This window comes from Triturus cristatus, chromosome 9, assembly GCF_964204655.1.
Source record: "Triturus cristatus chromosome 9, aTriCri1.1, whole genome shotgun sequence".
Lineage (NCBI taxonomy): Eukaryota > Metazoa > Chordata > Amphibia > Caudata > Salamandridae > Triturus > Triturus cristatus.
Genome location: NC_140592.1, coordinates 655,737,468 through 655,756,768, shown reverse-complemented (window position 1 = coordinate 655,756,768; position 19,301 = coordinate 655,737,468). Strand labels below are relative to the sequence as shown.

Here is a 19,301-nt window from a genome sequence, read left to right as displayed (position 1 = left end):
CGCCCCGTTGCTGGGGCAGCTGTGCGCTTTACAAGTCTACAACATTTATTTATTCTTTTAGGGTGTGAGGAGGTGCATCAGATGATCACGTAGATGATGTAATCAGTGATGTCATTTGAGATGTCATCAGTGATGTCATCAGTGATGTCACTAACCATGTCATGAGTGATGTAATATGTGACGTCATCAGCAGTGCATTACTTTAAACCAAAAAGCTGGCGGTCATATTGGCCTGGTCACGATATGAAAATTCAGGAATTGATACAATAAAGAAAAGAAAACAAGTGTTAATATGCACACAATGTCATTTCAGCATATCTGGCCCCGTGACCGCCATACCTGTATGTTCGTCAACGTGACTTAATCATAATAAACATACTTAGAATTGCAAACATCAACATAAACAATGGACTACACATTACTTTAAAGTGAAAGGCTATCGGCCATATTAATCTGGGCACGTTGCGTATTATAATGGTTCTTACACGAAAGAAAAGGAAAAAAAGGGGTGTTAATATACACACACTATCCCTAAATAAAGTTCTAGTGATTATAGTTCCATTCCATTCACAGCTCATTTGAGATGTCATGAGTGATGTCACTGACCATGTCATGAATGATGTAATGTCTTAGGTCATTAGGAGTACATTGCGGGGGCGTAAGTTATTGTTAGCTCAGGTAACTATAACTGCTGAATTTTACTGTCTAACTATACCGTCCCTGTAATCTTTGTTTTTTTCAGCAATTTTTTTTTTTACGTTAAGTAAGATGCATATCACAATGGATGGTAGGGGGTTGGAAGCAGGGCCTGGCATTGTGCTACCCCCACCCAAGCTTGCTGCTCCTGCCTTCCCTCCTCCTAGCCATCCATTGTCTAAGTCCATGTCCCTGCTCCCTTATTACAGCCCTGTGTGGCCGTTGTTCTGCCACTGGCCTTCCCGCCTTCTCTGAACAGTTAGCTTGCTGCCCCATCCACCTCCTCCGTATCCACCGTTGTCTGAATCCATGGACTAGCCTCCTCCCTCCTGCCATGCATGGTCTGATGTGCTGCCACTGCCCTCCATTTAGCATGATGTACCAGTCCACTCCTCCTGCCCTCCATTGCCCAATTCTATGCCCCATCATTGACCTCCTGCTTAGCCTCTGTGCTTAGCTTGCTGCCCCTATTCTCCTTCCCCTTGCCCTCCGGTGTCTTTGTGCATGCCCCTGCTCTATCCTTTTTGCCCACCATGTTCCATGGACCTGCTACTCCTATCTACTCTGAGTGTTTTGTTGACCTGCCACTCCCCTCCCACCTGCCTAGCATTGTCAGATGACTGTAACCTGTCCCTGCTACCTCCACCCTGCCTGTCCACATTCCATGCCCCTATCCCCTTCCTCCTATCCTCCATGGTCCATTTTACTGCCACACCCTCCTGCCCTCCCTGGTCTGTTGTGCTGCAACTGCTCCTCCTGCCTGCCCCGCGTGGTCTGTTGTGAGGCCCCTTCCCCTGAACTCTCTTGTCTGTGCCCAGGTCCTGACCCTCCCTTCTATCCTCCATGGTCCTTTGTGCATTCCCCTGCACCCTCCTTCCTGCCCATCATAGCCATTGTGCTGCCATTAACCCTTCCGCTTGCCATTCATGGTCTTCTGTGCTGACACGGCCCCTCCCGCCTTCCCTGTGTGGTCAGCTAGCTGCTCCTGACCCCCTCCCACCTTCCCTCCATGGTCTGTGTGTATGCCATCCTAGTCTCACTGTTGCTCTCCATGGTGTTTCCTGCTTCTTGTGCCCATCCTGCCTGACTTCCATGGTCATCTTGCTGCTCCTGCCCCCTTGCCCCTAGCCCTCTGTTTCCATGTGCAGACCCCTATTCCCTCCCTCCTGGCTTGTCTGTTCCATTGTAATGCCTCTGATCCGTCCCTCCTGCCCTTTATGGTCTGTTATGCTGCAGCTTTCTCTCCTGTCTGTCCATTATGGTCAGCTAGCTACCATTGCATCTTTCCCCTCTGTTCTCTGTTGTCCATGTGCATGGTGCTGTCCCCTCCCTATTGCTTTCTATGGATTGTTGTGCTGCACTCCCGTCCTGCATGCCCTGTGAGGTGTATTGTGCTGCTGCAAACCCTGATACCTGCCCTGTAGGGTCGGTTTGGTGCACCTCTCCATGTCCCTCCTGTCCTCTGTTATCCGAGTCTATGTCCCTACCCCAATTCCTCCTGCCTTCTATGATCCAATGTACCATACTTGCTAACATTTTGAACTTGGTAAGAGGGAGATTTTGAAAAAAAACTGGGGTATTGATTTTCCCCTTTGACTTACATTGAAAAAGAGGAGATTGTAGACAGGAGACAGATCAAAAATAATATTTATTACAAAAGTGTGGAACGCCTGACGTCATCTTGATGTAATCAAAACTGTAATACCTAGAGCATTTCCTTTAGAAATTACATATATGAGAGGGTCTTATTTGCATCAAAATTATGATTAGTGCTCTTAAAAAACTAAAATACGGACATATTTTCTGAGTTTTCAAATAGTGACAAAGCACTTTTAAATTATTTGTTATCTTTATTTTTTTTTATCCAGTTGATCACTTGATTACATGTTGCACATGTGGTGTTACTTCCAGAGCTGCAGACTTTGCAACTGGGGAACCAGGTTGGAGTTTCTGCTTCAGCGCGACATTCTGTGATTCTGGTCACATCTCTTAATCTCCCCATGTCTACAACCAAAATGAATTTGTTCTTGTGTGATGTAACCAATGCTCATGTAAACTACTCTAATACCTGACAAGTCTGCACTATATAAAACTGCAAAAACACAAAAAATTAAAAGTGTTTTGCACACTTCTATCATTGGGCTACATGTGGGCTACATCTGGGTGATATTTGTCCTACATTTGTGCTCTTTTGTCTCTGGTGGCCATCTTGGGAGATTTATTTGTTATGAAGTTTCCTAATTTCCTCACTAACTGCAGTCTCCTCAGTATGAAATGCTTTCAGTTTTTTACTTTGATTCCATCAAGAAGGTATTCAGATATGTCACACATTTGCCATAAATTCTGAATGTTAGCACTCTAGTTGCTCATTAGATCACTGTAGTAAAGCTACTTCTCACCAAGGAAGTCTGCTGCTGGTATTAAAAGTGCATGTTCCAGTCTGCATGTCTCCTCAGTATGAAATGCTTTCAGTTTTTTACTTTGATTCCATCAAGAAGGTATTCAGATATGTCACACATTTGCCATACATTCTGAATGTTAGCACTCTAGTTGCTCATTAGATCACTGTAGTAAAGCTACTTCTCACCACGGAAGTCTGCTGCTGGTATTAAAAGTGCATGTCAGATTTTTTTAATGAAATAGAAGAGGATTTAAGAAGTCACTCAAAATGTGCCCTACATTTTCTTCCTTCAGCACTAATCATAATTTCTATGGCAAAATGAACCCCTTCATTGTTTTCCTTTTTAAATTACATGTTTTAAGTGTTACCAGTTTATTCCAATCAAGATGGCTTCAGGTGTGCCATACTTTTGTCATAAGTAAGACAGTAAGCGCTCTAGTTGTTCTTAAGAACACTCTGGGACATTCTGTCATCGGGCTATACTTGGGCTACATGTGGGTGATATTTGTGCTACATTTGGGCTCTTTTGTCTCTGGTGGGCATCTTGGGAGACTTATTTGTTATGAAGTTTCCTAATTTCCTCATTTACTGCAGTCTTCTCAGCAGGAAATACTTTCAGTTTTTTACTTTGGTTCCATCAAGAAGGCATTCAGATGTGTCACACATCTGCCATAAATTCAGAATGTTAGCACTCTAGTTGCTCATTAGATCACTGTAGTAAAGCTACTGCTCACCAGCTGCTGGTATTCAAAGTGCATGTTTCAGTCTCCATGTCAGAATTCTTTAATGAAATAGAAGAGGATTTGAGGAGTCAAAATGTGCCCTAATTTTTCTTTCGGCAGCACTAATCATAATTTCTATGGCAAAATGAACCCCCTCATTTTGTTCCTTTGCAAATTAAGTGTTGTAAGTGTTACCACTTTATTCCAATTAAGATGGCTTCAGGTGTGCCATACTTTTGTCATAAGTAAGACTGTTAGCGCTCTAGTTGTTCTTTAGAACACTCTGGGAGATTCTGTCATTGGGCTATACTTGGGCTACATCTGGGTGATATTTGTACTACATTTGGGCTCTTGTGTGTCTGGTGGCCATCTTGGGAGACTTATTTGGTATTAAGTTTCCTAATGTCCTCATTTACTACAGTCTCCTCAGTAGGAAATACTTTCACACACACACAACTCTAGTTGCTCATTAGATCACTGTAGTAAAGCTACTGCTCACCAGGGAAGTCTGCTGCTAGTATTGAAAGTGCATGTTTCAGTCTGCATGTCAGAATTTTTTAATGAAATGGAAGAGGATTTGAGAAGTCACTCAAAATGTGCCCTAATTTCTCTTTCTGCAGCACTAATCATACTTTCTATGGCAAAATGAACCCCCTCATTTTGTTCCTTTTTAAATTAAATGTTTTAAGAGTTACCACTTTATTCCAATCAAGATGGCTTCAGGTGTGCAATACGTTTGTCATAAGTAGCACTGTTAGCGCTCTAGTTGTTCTTTAGAACACTCTGGGAAGCTGCAGTAGAACACAAAGGAATCAACTGACAGTCTTGCCCTTGTTGGATGTACATGTTTTACTGAGAATCTCAGACTTCACTCTCACATTGGTGAGAAAGATACTGTGAATTTACAGAAAATATGCTCTCAGTTTAGCTTATAGATCACCTTCCAAACCTCTGTGGGAATAGCACGAGAAAATAGTTTTCTCTCAAACATGATTCATGATATTCCAGCAGAAGGCTTTTTCACATGGTAAAATCACCTTAGAACACACTACAATTCCTAATATGAGCATGGTACCATCAACAAATTATTTATAATGTAACTAAAGTCTTAAAACCTTCTATTAACTGCAATGCTTTTTTTATGAGGTGCTATCATGTATATTGGTCCCAAGATGGCTGCCTACACTTCTTGGATGATGTGCTGACAGCCAATCAGATCTCACAACGAGATGTGTGGTTAGCCTCCGCCCAGATATATATTTCATTTTCCATTAATATTTTAAAAACTAATAGACGGATTTACTCCATTTAACTAAAAGGCACGACTCTGAACCAAGGGCTACCTTTTTGCCAAATTTGGTGTAATTCCATTCAGCAGTTCGGGCTGTAGCTGCGACTAAAGGTGCCGATGGAAAATTGCATGGGGAAGCCACGTTTTGAACCCCACTTTTTTCTCGGCCCCCGCTTGATGAATCACCTCGAGACTTTCAGGATAGGAGCGGAGCTGGCCAAAAGTTTTGAAAATTTCACGAGGATTCATCAACTAGCGCCAAAGTTATATAGAACAGAATGTTGCGGATTTCCTATGGAAAATAGGTCCTAACTATAACTACCTACTGGCGACTGCCAGTAGGTAATATAAATACATATATATATATATATATATATATGTATCTCTATCATTTCTCTGATTGTTTTTGTACCAACCTTCTGGTAAAACAGAAAAGCAATTCAACAACTCTTTGTGCCTGTGCAGCCCTAGAAATTTACAAATTATGCCCGGATATTAATTTTTTTCAAATGGCAGTCTCAGATACATGAATGACTTTACTTTCAGGATTTCTAACTCCTGCCCCCACATAAAATGCAATTAGGTTTTATAATTCTTGGGTCAATACTAATGGTAAATTACTGTTTTTTAGGTTAGTTTTAAGATCCAGGTTACCCATAAAAATGTAAAATTCATCTAAAAGAAGCTGTAGGCCATTAGCAGTTTTTACCTTTAAGACTGCATCATCTGCATATAAAAGGACTGTGAGAGCTCTGGACTTATTCAAAGTCAAATCTTTCCCAATTTTGGTCAGATGTGCTTCTAGATCATAAATATAAATTATGAACAACAGTGGGGCCATTGCACCCTTGCCTTACTCCTAAATGAGACCGAATGTTATGCGTAAGCGCCCCGTCTCCTCCATACCTAACCCTTATAGTAGTATCGCAATGCAGTCTTTGTAAAAGTCCAATTTTGCCCTGATCGATTCCCAGTCTGGCCACCCCATCCCACAACTTCTATCTCTTGACCAGATCAAAGGGGGAGGAGAGGTCCGTCAACACAAGATGAATGGTACCCCTCCTAGCTTTGACATATTTACCAACGGTCAATTGTAAGTTAAGACACTACTCAAAGGTCCCTACTCCTGGATAAAATCCATACTGGGCTCTTGATAAACATTGGTTAAACTGCAGCCAAGCTTCCAGATCGGAAGGAAGAATCCTCCCCAAATTTTTTAAAGAACTATCCAGGAGAAATATGGGACGATAGCATGCAGGGAATTTTCAAGTTCCCTTTTTAAATTTGGTCATAAGTATAGCTTCAGACCACAAGGGGATAAGATCCCCTAGTATTGCAGCCTTAACGCCATGGTCCTCCCAAGCATATTACAAGTTTCCTCTCAGCCAGGCTTTTCATGGTGGTTACACCACCATGAAAACCCTGGTGGAGAGGAAACAAGGGGTGGCTTACAGGACCTCCCTGTGCCTCAAACATATGTGGATGCACACAGGGGGGCATAACATGTGCCCCTCTGTGTGCATGCACATAGGTTCCTGCACAGCATGACATTTCAAGTCCATTCTGTGCAAGAACCTTGTAATGCGGTCCCATTGTGATGCCCTTATTAATGACGCCGATGTCTTTAGAAGAGGTACCACCATGGGTCCGCCATGCCACCTGCCTGACCGACTATGAAAAAGTTGTAATCTGGCGGATGGGCGGCGCGAGCTTTTGTGGAGTAGTGGTGAGGCAGTTTGCACCGCCGTGCCACCGTCCTGACAAAAACTTGTAATGAGGGCCTAAGTGTTTCTTTTTTCTCTTCCCTACTTCATTTGTGCCCGTTTATATCCCTAATAGATTGCAAACAGGAATAACCCACAGAGAACAATTATCACATGCAGCTTCAAGATACTTCTAACAACTCCACTCCCCATGCTTCCAAACCATCTACCTATAGAAGAAAATCCATTTGCAACTGCTTCCCGAGCACCTGTTGCTTCTAACTCCTTCAAATCTCCCTTCAAGTCAGTGATGTTTTTGATAAACTTCTTCAAGTCCTCATTGTTGTCAGGGATGTAAGGACAACATTGTTGGACTTTTAACATCCAACAGACTTTGCCTTCCTTTGTGAGAAGGATGTCTAATGTAAGACGGTTCTGGAAAATGATGGAACTCACAGCTCCTGTTTCATTATCTATAACCAATAAAGCACCTGTTGTATTAGTAGATGACTAATCTATAATTGAGGACAATTTTTTAATTTTGATGTCATTCAAATTCACATGTACAGATGAAATAATTGCACCAAAAATAACTCCTACCTACTTCTCCAACAACAGTTTCTCTTTTCAGTCTAGACTTCTGTTCCCACACAGGGTCATCAAAATATTTCACATAATAAACCTTTGGAAATTTAGAGTGCCTAATTCACATGTACCATACCATCTTTTTGGCGAACTAAAATATGCAGGTGCTCTACAAACATAATAAACTCCTGGAATACCAGTTTCTTTCCCTTCTGTAAGTGATTCCTAATGTCCTTTAGTTTCAAATGTGGGTTTTACACTTGCTCTTTCCCACAACTTTTGTGTCAGTTGTGGACTTTCCACTTGACCTGCATATTTTCCTTTGGAGTCTAAAATATAAACTTAATGCAGCTTGATTCTCTGCACCTTGATGCTCAATTTCTTCTTTAGCCATTGATATCCAATTTTAACTTTATTTGATTTAGATTCTATTCCCCTCCTTCTGTCCTCAACTGAATTTATAAAACTCTTCTCTAAATTGCGTAAGATACAGGTCAAATTGTTTCAGTGAGCCCAAACAGTGTCTACTTTCATGGTAGTGTTGAAATATTCTTCAGAACACACCCCATTGTTTGTTTCAGGGTGATGATTTAAATGCTTAAGTGTGGGACCTTCGAAAATAACAAACCCTAATTTGAGAAATAGTATGGAAATGCCCTTGTCCATACAAATGACTCACCAACAAGCTGCAAATAATACCATAAATCAGGGGAATGTGATTGCATGTGATACCCTCTTCAGCTGATTCAGGTTATTGCATGCAAACATAGCAATGTACTCAAAAAGCTATTTGTAATAAACATTTGTACAAAGATTTCCTCTAGAAGCATCTAGGTGTAATGCTTTCTCATCTAGTGAGTGCATTCTATCATCAGTTGTAAGTGGGGTCTTAGGGATAGGTGTAGACCTAATTAACTCTAAATTAGAATAGTGGATGCATATAATCCCACTAGCAACAGTATTAGTACTACACTTACAGCTATTAACATACCTGTTATTATGCACCTACGTCTTTTTATATTATTATTGCTAGGTTTTATAATTTGTCTAATGTCAGACTATTTATGTGAAAGGCAGCAGCAGCAAAAAAAAAAATTAATTAGTTTACAACTGCACACATAGAAAATAATTTCCATACAGTCGAAATGCAATCATAGTATTTACAAGGTCTTCATGAGCCTTCCTTAGCCCTACTCTGTGTTCATCTAAGTGGCAACCTTATGCTCTTTCAGTAGATTGGAGCCTAGGTACTCTTCTTAACACCATACAAAGTCAATTTGAATGTCTCTAATAAATGTAAAGTTCAAATTCAGTGATGATCATTTCCAGGATAAAGTGTCTCAGTCTGTATAGAGGCAAACCAACTTCGAAACTCAGTTCAGCCACGAAGTTCAGTTCAAGGAGGATCAGTTGTATTTCAATTTTTATAAAACAAATGTCCAAAATTCTCTCTCCCAACCATTAGCAGCATGGTATGACCATTCAGGCGAGGAGTACCTCGGACATGGTACCCTTGCACACTTTGATCTCCTTACATCATTACTTCATTGTCCTTCATGGTCCCTGCCACTTTGTCCAAAAACCTCAGTATCTTCTGGGATAGTGTGTGACACATGCACTTCAGGCAAATGTTGTCTTCTTCCCTCTTGTCATCTTGGCCATTGGTTTCCAGGCACTACTTGCATTGCTGCAGCACTAGACCCTTTGCCAGGGTCTGATTCTGGTGCAGTCAACATTACTGGAGGTAAACCCCAGGTTCTGACCTCAATTCTTGACTCATTCAGACCAGGCCAAACATATGCTGTCACAGACTCTTGCTGGTCCCCTACAGCCTGACTGATCTGCCCCCCTTTGTCTCACTGTAACATCCGTCACTTCAGGGAGAGGTGCTGTTACATCATCAAGGGGACACAGGACTCTGGGAGTATGCATGGCGTGCACCCAGTTGGGGGACCTCCGTATTTTACAGCTGTTGTACTGAACTAGATAACATTGTGAGGTCCTTTAAACTGAGGCTTCAAACACGTTTTGTGCATGTTCTTCTTCACCATAACCCAGTTGCTAGGACGGCGGTTATGGCACTGCTCCTGATGAGGCAGGGTTGTAGCCTCTCCAACCTGATGAGTCACAGAACAGCCAGTTTTTTGCAGAAACCAAGAACCATGTCATCTGAAATGCTCATAAGTGCATTTGCAGGCACAATCTTATGACTCTGCCCATGATTATCTCATGGGGAGACAATCCTGTCCTCCTATAGGGAGTACTGCAAAGACTCATCAATACAATGGGCAATGCATCAGGCCACTTCAGAGATGTTGCAGCACACATCTTAGCAAATCTGGATTTCAGCATCCCATTGACTTGCTCCAAGATGCCTGAAGCCTCAGGCCGATAACTGCAATGTAGCCTCTTCTCCACTTGCAATGCTGCATAAGATATCTTCAGGATCTCATTATTAAAATGAGATTCTGAGTCTCATTCCAGAGAAGTAGCGAACCCGAATCTCGAAATTAACTCCCTCAACAACTTAGCTACTGTAAGACTGTCATTTCTCCTGGTCGGGTATGCTTCAACCCACTGCGAGAAAATGCAAATAATCACCAAGACATATCTCAGCCCATTGGACACATGTATCTCGAAAAAGCCCAATTGCATCCAATTGAAGGGACCCCTGATCTCCCAATTTGACTCAGTGTTACTGCAGTTCTTCTTACATTCATTTGGTGACACACAAGACACCTATGGCATAACCCTTCAGCCTTCAATCTGGTCCTAGGATTAAACCAAGTGTGCCTGACCCATCTGGACATGACATTCCTACCTACATGAGCAGGTCCTTGATAATGTATTGCCATTGGTCTTACCAAGCTATCTGGCAACACAGGCCTTCCATCTATTGAAACCCAAATGCCACCCTCATCTATCTAGACACAACCTGCTCTAACCCAGCCTTGATGTTCTGCTTCTGACACTTCCTCCAGAAGTCTCTTACCTTTCTCCCATGTATCAGCTGTGGTTAGTAAGAGGTTGTAATTGGTCTCATCTGTTCCTTCATTCTGGTATTCCTCTTAAAAGTTCAAGCATGTAAGGCACAATATCTGGCTATCTCATCTACATACCTATTCATCACAGTTACATAATTGTCTCCTTTGCTGTGTGCAGAACATTTCACAACCGCAATCTAGGTAGGTAGCTGTAGTGCCTTCAACAAGTTATGCACACTTTCTCCATTATTTATCAGGGACCCTAAGGAGGTCATAAATCCCAGTTGTGCCCATAACTGTCTGAAGTCATGTATAACACCAAAGCCATACTTACTATCAGTGAAAATGGTCACTTTCAGCTGGAGCTGGTCTGAAACACAGCACGCTCTAGTGAGAGCAATCGATTCAGCTACTTGTTCAGCGAACACTCCCTGAAGCCAGGAGGCTTTGACCCCGCCTGAAACACTATAAACTGCATAGGCAGCTCTCAAGCTTCCTTCATTGTCTAGAAAATAGGAATCAGCAACTAACATTACATAATCTGATTCCTGTAGTGGCACATCTCGTATGACAGGTCTTGGCTTGGTGCACAGTTCAGTGACATTGAGACAGTCATGATCAACTTATCTCTTAATAGAATGATTTACAGGAACAGGCATCAGGTTGGCAGGAACAAATGAGGTGCACCTCTTAAGGACCCATGTGGAGGCCGCAGCTTTGAGACAGTTGGGAAGAGCAACAGTTACAATATCAAGTGTAGCTGAAAAATAAGCACTGGGTCTGCGAGTATTCATGTGCATATGAGTTAGCAATGAGGGAGTGCATCTCTCCCTCTCGCTGCAAAAAAAAAGTAAAGTATTTATTGTAACCAGTTATTTCCAGCGCCGGGCACAACAAAAACCTTCTCTCAGCTCTGAGAAGGCGCGCTGGCAATGTCATTCCATGTTACTGGATCTGACATCCTTGTGTGTCAACCTCTGCACAGGCCTGGCCACTTGGGAAAAGTTAGGAATCAAATGTCAACAGTAGCCCACCATTCCCAAGAACATCCTCACTTCTTTCTGAGTGGTTGGTGGAGTCATTTACAGAATCACCGAGATTCTCTCTCGTGTCACCTTCCTCAATCCTTTCTCGATGTGATGTCCAAGATACAGGATTTCTTTCTTACAGTACTGTAACTTAGGGGCTCATTACAATGTCAGGTGGAAAGCTTCTGGCCGTCACTGTCTCAGAATTGGGACCGACGGACTCGAGATCGGCGGTTCTGCCCACTAGATTTCGATGCGACTGAACACTGTTCGGTCAGAATTGTTTCCTATGGGACCTCGTGTTCCGCCTGACAACTGACCGTAACACAGGCTCCTATGTGGAAATGGGGTGTGTGTGGAAAACTCTGCACCCTGTCGCGGGCACCCCACGGTGCCTGCCACACAATGCAGAGTTTCACAGGGGGGTCACTTAGGTACCCCCTCAGCCCCCAACCAGAGGCTGCAGGGTGAAGGGGGCCCTGCTAGGGGCCACCAAAGTCACTTCCGACAGCCTTTTTGTGTCTGACAGGCTGTCGCAGAAAGTTTGTTGGAAATTAGCATCGGAAAACTGAGGACTGAAATGCTGTCCATAGGGGTGTACGATGCGGTTCCGACCAACACGAATACTCCAAGAGCCGGTCAGAACCAATTCAGAATGACCACGAAGTTTACCTTCTGACAGTGAACATCGTAATTGGGCGGGCAGATTGTAAGCCGACAGAGTCAGCCGGAAGGGCTCCGACAAGGTCGAGGAGATTCCGACTGTCAGGAGGAGGTTTTCCGCCCTACATTGTAATTAACCGCTACGTCGTGGATACTTTATGTCCATCCTCAGCTAAGTGGTTCAACAATGCAATAGCATCTTGTTTGAAAGCTTCCTGTGCATTTGACGCCACCAATATGTCATCAGTGTACTGGATCAAGACTGAGTGATAGGGGCATCACCAGGGACTCCAGATTTGCTTTAAAGATCGGTTTGAAAATGGATGGATTCTCCGTATACCCATGTGGGACTTGGAACCATGCCAAAACATGACTGCTGAACCAAAATGCAAAGAGGAACAGACTATCCTCATGCAACAGTATGGAAAAGAAAGCTAGGCACAAATTAATGACAATGAATTAGTCTGCCTCACATGGAATCTGAAGTAAAATAACAGCTTAATTTGGTACCACAGGACAACAATGAACTATTATGCTATTGATCTTTCTCAAGTCCTGCACTATGCGATATTTGCTATTGGATTTTTGCAAATCCTTAAAGGGCAAGTTACATGGATACCCGATAATCTTCTTCAGACTGCCTTGTTGAATTATTGAGTCAATTACAGGATTAATACCAGCAATGGTTTCAGGAGTGAGAATATACTACAGGATTTTTGGATACTCAGCATTAGGTTTCACTGTTATGTGGATAGGTTCAGCACCTTTAATGAGACCCATGTCTTTACCTGAAAAGTCCTATATTTCAGATAGCACTGTGTCTCTCTGTTGTGGTTGCAGATCATTGCATGCCAACATAGGGTACAGTCTGACATTTAAACTCTGATTTACAAGTTCGAAGATAGCATCTTCTTCATGAGTTTGAAATGTAATGTCCTTTGGTGTACAGTAAATGGAAAAGTGATTTTACTCAAAGGACCCTATTTTACCATGGACTGTTTAGGTAACAGGGCTAGTCATTTGTTTGTTGACAAATACTACAACTTGGATTCTTTTTCCCTGGAGGGATGGGTTAGGAACCTCTGCTGTTCTCATGGTAGAGCGGGTAGCCCCAGTATCCAGCAAGAATGATACAGGGTGCCCATTCCCCTCACCATCGACGAATGGACCACTCTGGTCTACCTCTATGGTTGCACCATGCATGCAATCCTCCTTTCCCTCAGGCCCTGTCATTGAAACAGGTTTGAACTGTAATCCTGATTGGCTTGTTTCATAGGGTACTATTGAGACATACCCTGATTCACAAAAGGGTTGTTGTTTGCACTGAGGACCTGATTCAGATTAAATCTGGAAGCATTTGCATTCGTCTTTGATCTTGGGGCTTGTGAAACCTGCATTACCTGAGCTGGAGAGCCTGAACCTTTTGCATCCTTTACCTCTGTACTTGCTGTGTCCAAACTGTATTTTGGGGTTACACAAGTATTTATTCTAAACCTGATTCCCAGAATTCAATCGGCATTCCCACTTCCGATGCCTCAACTTGCCACAAACGTGACAATGATTTGACTTCTTTAAAGCTGCAACATCAATCCATGTACTCAGCTAAATTGTAACACCTCAACCTCTACCTTGTTGTTAAAACTCATTAACCCCTTGCATCACCGGAACTCCCTGTTGATACACATCCTGCATGGAATCTACATTCCCAACAGATGGCTGATTCTGACCTCGCTGTGTAGCTTTTACCTGTACCACTATCAACTTCTTCATTTTCATCTCCAACTTCACATACTTCAAGATCTCATCAATTGACTTTTTCTGCCAATCAGATTCAGATGCTGTTGAATTATTGTGCTAATTTCATGTTTCAATCTCTGCGCAAATCTGAACACAAAATGCCCCATGTCTTTGACTTTAATAGTGTCTGTACCATTGTACTGTTTAAACACTTGCAGCAGTCTCTCATAATAAGAATGTATTGCTTCTTTGGACTCTTTGGTCATTCTGCCAATCTTGAGCCAATCAATATCTTTAGGGAATACCCTTGTTTTAAAAAATGGAAACACCTGCTGATATTTGTTCATCACTAACAACAAAGGAGCCTTTGACACAGGATGTCTCATGGGCTCCCTATCAGGCCATTCTACAGCTACTTTACATTCAGTCACAAATCATATGGGACTCTAATGTCAAGTGTTCAAATCTGTAAACAAAGCCTTTGATATTTTCACAAACTAATCAACCTGTTATACCACCTTACTGGCTTCTCTCTCAATTTCTAGAAATCATATGTGAATGACTCAAGATCCCTCCTACTCCAAGGCACATACACATAACCTCCACCAGGTACTTCTCTTAACGGAAAAGGTGACACACACTATTCGCCTTCTATAGACAGAGGCAACTATACCCTTAGTTACTTTTGTTCTTTCTTTTTCACCGATTTGTTTTCCCATCTATCTAGTTCACATCATTTTCGGATATGGCCAATTAATTCCTTAGTTTGTAATTTCATTCCAGAGGATCTCATGCTGGTGATGTCCTTATTATTAAAACATGCACTGAAGCTTTTCTTCAACATCTTAATCTTATTCAAGTCAACTTCTCATTTCTGAGCCAATTCGGGCAACCTTGCATAAACATAACATAACATAACATGAGTATTTGTAAAGAACACTTTCACCCCTAACTGGGTATCTTGTCGCTGAATAACAGATGTTTATTGTTACCCAACTCAATGGTATAAACCTGTCCTGCATGTCTGGTAACATCTTTACACACAAACACAAGTTCCTTCTCCTGGTATGTATCTAATATTGACAAATCAAGAGTTCCAAGTATTAGGTCTTCTAATTCTACTTTTAATTTGGCAACATCCATTTTATTCTCTCTCACTGGAGACTGGACAGTCTTTCCACTTGTTCCTGCACTTCCACCTTCATTCAAAGTTTCTATTTGCTTAAGTCAGTCATCAAGTTCTCAGGCTGTAACCCAGGTTGTTCTGCAGGCGTGTGTATGCGAAGCAATGCAAGCAATTTCAACAACTAGTTTTGTCTGCTCCTCTAGGGAATTTTAAGTATTCATACACACGGTCTGGAGTAACATTTTTTAGACTTTCTGACCTATCCTGACATGCACTTTGAATAAAACCTCGAACAGCGGGGTCTCCCTCGGATTGTTGCAGTTCCTCCCTGTGCACTGAGATGCACTATAACAACCACACTTCACAATACCATAAAGATGAAGTCCCTATCTCAATTGTGCTGTCAACGACGTCTCACTACAACACAGCAAACTACAATATAGTGCATTCTACACTTTTTATCCTGATCTTAGGCCACGTTGGACCAGATAACCCCACTTCAACTTCTCTGCAGTAAGTGCCAAATTCATATAACAGCTTGAAACAACTAGACAGAACACCACACAATCACTGCAAAACACAGCAAGCTAAGCATATTAAATTGAAAATCACAACCATATTAACACTCACACCTTCACTGTTACAACTCTCTTCCAATACGCTGGAACTCCATCAATCCTCCAAACAAGCCATGGGCTTTAAGGGTTTGGACTGGGTTTGGCAATTTCGAAATGGGACTCGCCATCTTCCTCACTTCAGTGACAACCATTCAACAGTGCTACCAGTTGATCCGGCGCTGGGACAAGCCTCTTACCATTGGTTATCCAACGGATCTTAGTGTGCAACTGAGAGATGATGAAAGTTAATACTTGGTCAAACACATATAATTAACAAAGTAACCCATTTGGCCACACAAAAATAGACCAGGATTTGGCAAATGAAGTCATGCTTTAAAGGTACAGAATAGAAACTGGATAGTCAAACCTAAAGCAGTTCAGGCTCATCAGTATGCGACAAAAAAGAAGTTCTATCACAGCAATACAAAGAATTAATAGCAGAATCTGATGCTCAGAGAAGAGTATTCAGTCTTCTCTCCTAATAATGAGTAATATCTAAAGTCATCTAATTTAGAGTCTAAAACTAAAGAGGATGGTTGATTCAAATCGTATCTCTAAAGGTTGGGAAATATACGGGAAGTATGCTGGAAGTTGGGGGAAGGTGTCAGCATTTCAGAAATTCGGTCAAGAGTCTTCTAGAGATAGGGAAGTAAGTGTTAGCCTAAGCCACCCTCAGCAAAGAATCAAAGGGGTAAATCTTTAAGTCTGTACCTCTCAAAGTCCAAGGAAAAGTGGCTAATATCAACCTGTGAGAACAAGGTTAATACCACACAAATATTTGGGTAACACCCATTGATCACACAATCAGGGACTCCTTTGTCCTTTCCATTCTCATGTTGTGAGCTGCAACTTTAGCAGATTCTCCCAGAGCAGTCCTGAGAACAACATTGTCCTTGGTCACCTGTGGATCCTCGCAACAATAATGAATACAGCCTGTCACACTCTGGCTCTCCATGTTGTATGTCAAGGTCTTCTTCTCAGGCTCTCAATCGCTAGTACATTGGCAAACTAATAAACCATGTGAACATACCTGCATGCAGAAATAGAAAACAGCATTTTATGCAGGAACAAATACAGACCTACTCATTTTAAGTAGTGTTAAATCCACGTTGCACATTATATATGTGTGTGCATATACATCTATAAATGAATAAGGAATGTCAGTACATTAGTTTCAGAATTAGATTCATGTTACATTTCAGCAAATGTGAAATAACTCTGAATGCACAAATGCAAGATTAACTGAGAACTATATTATGAATACCAATGTGAGAACTATATTATGAATACCAATGTGAGAACTATATTATGAATACCAATGCTAAAACATAAGTGCATACGTTTACATATATTATTCTCGTTTCTAACGTAAATATGTTTTAATAGTGTCAGGGTGGTTTTTATCAAGAGTCTTTGGAGTATTTATCATTTTAATAATTTTAAGGCACAAAATATAAATGAATTCCTTATTCTACAGTGAATGCACTTCAGTACTGAGTTTAAGTGCAACACTTTACATTAATATTGTTAAGACACACAAAGTAGATTGTGCTAAGTGCACATGTATATTGCATATTTGAGATGTGTAATAGTAGAGTCAAAACGATGCTGCTCCACTTCCCAATCACCATGTCCACCTGCAGCACCTTTGTCAGCACCTCAGAGCTTCTCAGCGTCAGCCCCTACAGTCTCCCTCAGAATCATCCTCTACTTTGCCTTAGTGCCAGCCTCTACTTCCCCATCAATAGAAGCTTCATTCAGCTCTTATGAGAATCAGCAAGCATCACATGCAGGCATATTAAGTGCATGCCTGACCAACTAGGCTTTCTTCTTTGGACCTGTTACTGGGAGATTACACCTGAATCTGCGAAACACACAAATGTACCCACTGAAAATTTTTTGAGGAATTGAATGCTGTTATGGTATTTGCCTGCTATGGAAGAAGAAGAAGAAGAAGAAGAAGAAGAAGAAGAAGAAGAAGAAGAAGAAGAAGAAGAAGAAGAAGAAGAAGAAGAGGAAGAAGAAGAACCCCTGTTGTAGATTATAAGCGTATTGCAAGTCATTGAGCAGTTCCAAGTATTTAAAAAAAGTAAGGCCAAAGGCAGGGCTATTTTGTTCCTTATAACGCATGGTCACGCTGTCACAAGTCCCACAACCAGCTTGATAGAATCATTGTTTAATGCAATCGTCAGAGGTGAAATACGGGAATTGCTGATAATTTAATGCAAATATTTCCCGACTGTGGGTTAGGGGGTTAGTGTTCTTGGATATGTAGTGGCAGCTCCTCCGTTAAGGCGGAGGAGCATCGCCCCCCTTGCTGCGAGCGCAGGTAAAACATATTATTAAAATGGCAATTCCCATTTTATTATTCTGTGTGCAGCTGGCCGGGCTAGCGCAAGCGTGATGGTCGGTGGTGGAGGCAATGGCAGACAGATTCCTGCGTATCGTAGGATGACTCAATGCGCATGACAGATTGGCTGGCTGTCTAAAGTCGGCCAATCTGTCATGCACACTTCACAGCCTGCAATCCCAGTGCTGTAAAACAGCTGAGGGATTGCAGGCACAAGACCCCAGCCTCAAAATGAGCTCTGGTTTAGCCTGCTCCAACCAATCCTGGGTTGGTGGGATTCGTATGAAGGAAGCAGACCACCTTCTTTCCTGCTCCTCGTTGTCATCGGGAGAGGCAACGTATCTGGCGAGTTTCATGGTGCGCTTTGCCCCACTGATTTTCACAGTTGCTAGCCGCCCCTGTGATCATGGTTACATTCAAGCTTTGATTCTCGAGGACAAATTTCATGTTCCGTGGGGACCGGAACTGGCTTATGGGTCAAGGCCAACAGGTTTTCGTTTTCGTGAACTGCCCCCTAGTCTGTTGCCTGTGCAGCCTTCATGTTGTGGGCCAGGATACCGCACTGTGGAAGACAGGGCTACAGAGTAACCTGATCAGACTTCTTCCACTAATCCCCATTTTATCTACTTGGAAGCACCAGCTGGAAGGAACAGGGCTCTGGGCTATTGTGCCTTGAGATTGTGTGGAAGGGTGCCTTTTGAATCATAATGAATGTCTAATGCTCGCCATGACGTGGCTGGATGTCCAATCAGTATTATTCATTCATTTTAAAATGACCCTCGCTTGAAAGGTCGGACCTGCACTTTACAGCCTATGAAATGCATTAGAGTGAAGGGGTAATTTCGCGTGTCCCAGCTGGAAAAGTATGCTTTTCCTTTAGGGTTAACAACATATTTATGCTCTACAGTTTCCAGAGAGGATAGCAGCTCTCGCTATTTTGATAATTGAGAGTGAAGTGGTCCCAAGAATAGATTATCCTGAGCCAATAAATACCTTTATAACAACTGAGACTAGGGGAGGGTCCTTCGTGTATTTCGTGATACGCGGATAATCAACATATATCCATTCATGTTGGCTATTTATTGTGGAGTTTATTGCGTTTACTTCTGAGACTGCACTGGGGTGAATAATCGGGAGCCCTGGTGGATGGATGGATGCACCAAAGGAGAGGGGGCACAATGAAGCAGTTCACCCTGGGCGCCATATTGCCTCGAAGCTGCCCTGCTAAAGTCAAGGATTATTAGGATTGGGACCCAACCAGTGTTTTGTCGGCAGAGCAAGCATTTTCATGCCAAAACATGGAAAAAATTGCAGAAAGTCGCTAAAATCTTGGTTTAAAATATAAATTCAATGCAACAAATAGAAGAAGCAAAAGCATAAAAAAAACTAATAATGCTT

The 19,301-nt window shown here is 42.1% G+C and overlaps 1 long non-coding RNA gene across 1 annotated transcript in view; it reads right to left on the bottom strand.

Moving 5' to 3' along the window:
* Positions 1–15,734: 15,734 nt before the first annotated feature.
* LOC146798449 (uncharacterized) overlaps positions 15,735–19,301 on the bottom strand; it is a 120,164-nt gene continuing 116,597 nt past the window's right edge. Inside the window, exon 3 of the long non-coding RNA XR_014969165.1 lies at positions 15,735–16,583. This is a non-coding gene — a long non-coding RNA (uncharacterized LOC146798449). The remainder of the gene's footprint in view (positions 16,584–19,301) is intronic.